Below are 6,980 nucleotides of genomic sequence, written 5' to 3'. Positions count from 1 at the left end.
TGGGTGTGGGAATGTCCTTGACTAATTAATCCCCACTAATTTGACTAAACCTTTGACCCACTCATCTTATAATTAACTGCACAATTTCCTTGACCTCTGTTAGCACCTCCATGTTTTTATTGTTGATCCTGAGGTATACCTGAAATTAAATCATTTCCTTAGGATTCATCACCCTATTAGAGACATAAACCTGTCATATTCCACTCAGAGTAGTATAAGGAATTCTGAACCCCTGATGAATTCTTGAAGTCTCAGCTAAATATCTGTAATGATAAGTTTCTTTAAATTAAAAGAAAGACTAACTGGTATGGTAAATTACAGGTTTGCTATGAGAATAACAAGAAGTCTTCTGACTTTCAATTAGATCTTGACATTCAGGAAAAATTTATTTTTGTTTTAGATATTTTTGAAAATAGTAGCACTGGTATGCTGAAATACAACTTCAGTTAGTTTCTATTTTTGTTGCTGCATGACAAACAATAATTATCATCAACATCATATCAGGAAAAAATAAATTAATTTGGAAATTAATTTGAAATTGATGGGAAAAAGCATCATGAAGAAAAAAGATAAGGCTTAGAATTTTATATATGTATATATACTCACACGCACGTATATTTACAAGACAATTTTGTCCAGACCTAAGTGATAATCTTCTTATCTAGATTAATTGTGGTCCTTGCACCCTAAGCATAAAATAATATATTTAATTCTGTACACTGATGAATGAACTTATATCCAAGTCCTGGCTACACATGCAAAAAGCTCTGTCTCCATTTTCACAGTGCAGATTCTCTGAATCACTCTTCTTAGGGCCCCCATCACCTCTCTGTTTCTCAGGCTGTAGATGATGGGGTTTAGCATTGGGGTCAGGATGGTGTAGAAGACAGCCAGAACCTTGTCCTCTGTTGGAGATCTGAGGGGTCTTGGATGTAGATAAGTGTAAACAAGTGGATCATAGTAGAAAGTCACCACAGTCAAGTGGGTGCGGCAGGTGGAATAGGCCTTCTTCCTCCCTTCTGCTGAGTGCATGCAGTGGACAGCAAGGAGAACTCCGCCATAAGAATATGCGATGCCAATGAAAAGAAACACGAGGAAGAGGGTGGTGCTCACAACACTGTGTACTCATAAACCCAGGTATCCATGCAGGCCAGAGTCAACATGGCTGGGACATCGCAGAAGAAATGGTTGATGGCCCTGGATTGACAGTAAGGGATAGGGAAGGCGTGTATGTGGTGTGGGCACAAGAGTTGACAGAGCCCATTATCCAAGATCCTATTATCATCAGCACACACATTCTTTTGCTCATACGAATGGGATAGTGGAGAGGAAAGCAAATAGCTATATAACGATCATACACCATTGATGTCAAGAGCAGCGCTTCCACACCTGCTAACGTCAAGAAAAAGAAGCTCTGAACCCCACATTCAATGAAGGAGATAGATTTGTTTCCAAAGAGAAAATTAGAAATCATTTTGGGGACAATCGTGGAGATGTAATTCAAGTCAATGATGGAGAGCTGACTAAGTAAAAAATACATGGGTGTGTGGAGCTAGGTGTCCAGGAATATGAGGAGAATCATGCACAGGTTGCCAAACAGAGCTGTTAGGAGAATGAGAACAATGAGAATGAAGAAGAACAGGCCAATTTTTGACAGTGGAAACAATCCCAATAAAATAAAATCAGTTGATGTTAGGTTATAATTTTCCATGGAGCGTTAATATGATTTTTCCTAGAGATAGACGCAAGAGTAAGTGATTTGACTATAAAACTATAAGCTCTTTTTAACTTAATATTTTAGACTGTGTATTACTTAAAATTTTATAGCTCTTAAATGAAGAACTGAACTTATCTATTTTGGGAGAAATAAACTTTCTTTTCTGATCCAGAGATTAAAACGTGAAAATGCGAACATTTGTGGCCAAAGTGTTTTCTAAGAAACTATTAAAATATTTTAAAAACAAGATTTCTATTTTGACCTCCTTAGGATAAATATGTTTTACTGCCCTACACAAACTCAGATATCATTAAAATCAGTTGTTGCATTCAAAATTCATAAGTGCAAAATTTATGAAAACCCATATATTATAGAGTTCTAGTATCAATAAATGTTTATGACCCTTAAGGGATGATTTTTCTTTCATATTTTTCCCTAAAACTTGCCTCTAAAATTGAAGTAGTCTATCAGCTCATGTTTGAGGAGATTTATGTCTTTCTTACATCTTCTTTTCACAATATGTCAAGTCAAGTTTTCCTGAAGACAGGTATTATCATTTGGTTCATCTGTTCTGAAATATAACATAAATCGTTATTGTCAAGTTCCACTTATGCAAAGTCATTCTCTTCTGCCTCCTCTCTCAGGTTCTGAATGCTGCAGTTAAAGAAGACCCTTTACTCAAACATCTATACACATGCTCATTGTGGCTGTCATGACTCTGCTCAAGATCTCCCCAAGAGCATGTTTTCCATCTCTCTGCTTCTCTAACACGTATATAACTTTATACATTGATTTATGACACTTTGTCTTATTCATTTTTCCCTTTTTTTGTATTTAAAATTATCTGAAGTTCTAGATAAGTGTGTGAATTTAAGCATATACACTTACCATTTCTCTCTTTTAAAACCAAATTATGATGATGATAAACAACTGGATGTGTTATAAATTAAAAGACAGCAGGTGAGCAAAAGGCACAATGAGAAATGAAACAGTTCAGGATTCTTTGAAAGAAGGAATTTGGATAGAGAAATGTTCAGTTACTCAAATGGAGAAAAAGGACTTGGCACCTTGACAGTCTTCACGGAGGCAGGAGGAGGATTCTCCTCCAGAGACTTCGGAATTGAACAAGCTCCACACAGTGTGTGATGTTTTAGTCTTAAATATTATTTTAGAGCCCAATGTTCCCAGACTTTTAAGGAAGTTTCCAACATGAAAGAGGAAGATGCACAAATCTGCACACATACACACACAAACACACATGTGTATTCACACACACCCCACACAAATATAAAGTGAGTTACACGTGATTGGGAACATGCAGAAAGACAACACATTTTTAAAAATCAGGATTCATATCTTTAAAGAAGTATGAAACACTATTATTCCATGATATATTATTAGATTAATTTAAAAAGTGTCAGATAATAAGAAAGAGTTTGCAAATTAAAAAATACATGATAATTTATCAAATGATTAAGTGAAAGTTTCAAAGACAAAGTGAAAAAATCTAGCAGAATTAAAAGAATACAGCAACAACAAAATAAAAAGATTGCCATTTTGAAAAGTTAGGATAATTAGTTAATACAGGGAAACCAGTGTATGCTTGTTATTCCTAGAAATGCAATTAGCAAAATAATAATGGAGTTCATATTATCAAAAAAACATTTTTCAGAATTAATATATATGATCCACCATATTCAAACATCATGAACAGAACACAGAAAAGTAAATGAGAAATATTTTATTGAAAGATATTTTCTTGAAAATGCTAAATGTCTTCTTGAATATACTTTCTGAAAATTGTCAACATTGCTGATAAATTTATGACCTGAAAAGTGCCTTGATGGAGTAAATAGTCATAATAATGAAAAGAACTATACAAAGAAATGGTAACTAAATTATCATTAGATTTTATTGTAGTTTATATTTTCATATTTTAGCAATATATGCTGGAAGATGATACAACGCTGTCAACTTTGCCCCCCAGACCCACAGCGGTATGTAACTATGTTGAAAGGATGGGAAATGGAGAAAGAGGTGGAAGTGGGTGGCATGCAGAGCAGGAAGCTTTCCATTCTAAACTGTCCACAAATAAAAATCTGTTAGAACTAATAAGTTCAGCAAAGTTGCAAGATACAAATTCAGTTGTATTTCCATACACTAATAGCATACAATCCTAAGAAGAATATAAGAAAACAATTACATTTATATCATCAAAAAGAATAAAATACTTAGAAATAAACTTAACAATGAAAGCAAAAAATATGTGCACTGAAAATCATAAAAGATCCTGAAAGAAACTGAAGAAGAGACAAATAAATAGAAATGCATCCTGCATTCATGGATTGGAAAACTTAATATTATTAAGATGTCGATACTACCTTAAGTAACTTCAGATTCAATGAAATGCCTGTCATAATCCCAGTGAGATTATTTACAGAAATGGAAAAATGCATCCTAAAATGCATATGAAATCTCAAGGTGCTCTGAATAGCCAAAATATCCATAAAAAAGAATTGAAGAACTCATTATTTTCTCATTGAAAACTTACTAAAAAGCTATTATAATAAAAATAGTGTAGTATTGGCATAAAGACAAGCATAAACCAATAAAATAGAGATACCAGAAAAAAATCCTCACATGTGCGGTCAAATGTCAAATTTTTGACAAGGATCTCAAAACCATTCAATGGAGACATCTTTTCAACAAATAGTGGTGAGAAAACTGGATATCTAGATGCAAATAACAAAATTGTACCATTACTTTACACTATCCACAAAAACTAAAGGAACAGAAGAGCTAAATATAGTGTTAAAAGTATAAACTCTTAGAAGAAAACAGAGGAAACATTTCATGATATTGGATTTACCTGTGCTTTATTGACTATGATGCCAAAGCATGTAAAACAGTAGAAATATAGATAAACTGGACATCATCAAAATAGAAAATTCCTGTGCATCTAAGAATTTTATCAGCAGAGTGAATCAGCAACCCACAGATGGAAAAATATTTGCAAAATATACATCTGATAAGAGATTGTTACAGGGAACATGTAAAGAACTCCTACAACTCAACAACAGAAAATTAATTTTAAAATTAAAATTTAAAAAGAGTGGAGAGTAAAAGAGCAAGTAGGAAGCAACATTAACATTACCCTGGGTGCCATGTAACCACTCTTCTTTCATGGGAAAAACATATAATAAAAGAGCAGGAACTAGAAAAGGCTATCCATTGCAATCTTTATTGAGGATGTGGACCATTAAGTGTTAGGTTTATTCTTCAAGTTTCACTTGAGCACATCCAAAGCACACTCCAATGTGAGTAGTCCCTACCTCTTCTCATGACCCTCATCTCACTTTGCATCTAGAGAGCACATTTATGGATCAGCTCCAAAACCACTTTCTGTTGTCAATTTCATACTCTACAATTCCTTCTGAACAGCATCGAAAACGTGCAGCCACTTGCTCAACCTCAAACTGCATTTCAGATCTTTTGCTTCTTAACTTAAAACTCTTACATGGATTACATCACTCATTTCTAAACTGCCACCTTAAATTCTAAGTGATTTCAATACAAATGGTAACCAACACTGCCAAAGTGGCTAACATTGCAATCGATACTTTTGTGATCACATAATATCCTTGAATGACAGCACTTCTACATCTGAAGAATGTAATTCATGTTCCCTACACTGCTGTCAAGCAGTTTTGACTTGGCTTCAGTCTTCCCTATTTCCAGAGGATACATCACAGACTGTGGATACAATGCATCCTCTCTTCTTCAGTGAATATTCTTTATCCTGCAAATTCATGTTTTCTATAAACATCTCGGGCCAATTATGGCCAAATAAACTCTTCTCACATTTGAAGTATCACTTAAATTCATATAAACTTTTATTGTATATTGTATCATAGAGTATCATAAGTATTTTCAATTATATTTCAGAATATGGTATTGTTGCATCTAGGCCCATGTATTATTCACCATAGTTCCAGAACGGTAGTTCATAGACAATATCATCATCTGCCTTTCTGTGAATTTTACCATATTTTATTGTCATTTCATGATCAATTGTTCACAAATAGATCAGTTCTGAGAAGTGTATAATACCACATTTTAGGTTTACAAAGAACTCATATCTGAAAAAAATGTGAAGAAGTGTTCAAGCAGCCCATCCATTTCTTATTTTTAAGGATAAAATATTTATATATCTTATTCAAACCCACTATATTCAAATGGAATTTTCTTTTTGGAGTTCCCTAGTTAATGAGATGCCTGAATGTATCCATGGCTTATTACAAACAGAAGTACTTAATTCTGAATAAATCTCTCTTAAGCACTTGCTGAAGAGTTCCTCTTAAGTGGCTAATAAAGGTAAACACAGTTAAGATTAATACCTTTAATTATCTCCACACTTTCACAAACTCACTGGCTTGGTTAGCTGGCAGCAGTCCAACTGTCATAAAATGAACAAAGTCATTTTCTGTAAATTTCCTTGACTATTTTCCAAACAAACATACATATTAGACTTTCATCTCTATACTTGAAATTTTAGGTACCCCCAATGAAACTCAGCAGCAACAATGATTGTAGGGCTTCTTTACCTGGAGATTTAGTCTAACGTTCATTTTTTTTTTTTTTTTGGTATTCACTTGGGTATGTTCTCTGACGCTTGGAAAATGTAAGCTAAGTCACTAATTGCCCAGGATGGCTGTAAGCCACGTTTGGAGAAGGAGTTCTGATAACTTCTTTAGATGTTTCCACAGGTGTGTTAATGGTAAATTCAGTGGGGAAAAAAACAAATATATTTATTCATATTCTTCCAATATTATTACATCTCTAAAGTTGTATGGATCATATATTTCATACATTGTTGTTCAGTAAGTGCACAGTAAAGATGTCTGCATATATTATTTCCCAGTTTTGATTATATTGGCCTACAAATGTATTAAATTAAATGAAATTTAGTTTAATAAAAATATATACATAAAACTTCTTAATGTATCACACATATGTGAGTTATATTTCATTTATTTTAGTTACTACATATTTTCCAATTATTTCCATTCTGTTGGAAAAACCCATTAAACTATAAACAGTTCAACTTAATAATGAAAATAATGATAATACTCATTGGTATATTTATATTTGCAAACTATTTAATAAAACAATGCTATTGAAGAAAATAGCCTAATTCTTCTTATATTTCTCATGATTTCTAGTAACCAAGTTAATTACATCTTTTACTTGGGAAGGAATAATA

The 6,980-nt window shown here is 33.2% G+C and overlaps 1 pseudogene; it reads right to left on the bottom strand.

Annotated features, from left to right (window-relative positions):
- Window positions 1-616: 616 nt before the first annotated feature.
- LOC138921098 (olfactory receptor 2L5-like) lies at window positions 617-1,711 on the bottom strand (annotated as a pseudogene).
- Window positions 1,712-6,980: the final 5,269 nt, after the last annotated feature.

The sequence above is a fragment of the Equus caballus genome, chromosome 27, assembly GCF_041296265.1.
Source record: "Equus caballus isolate H_3958 breed thoroughbred chromosome 27, TB-T2T, whole genome shotgun sequence".
NCBI classification, from domain to species: domain Eukaryota; kingdom Metazoa; phylum Chordata; class Mammalia; order Perissodactyla; family Equidae; genus Equus; species Equus caballus.
The sequence above is the reverse complement of the archived record's forward strand: the minus strand, read 5'-3'. Positions and strand labels throughout refer to the sequence as shown.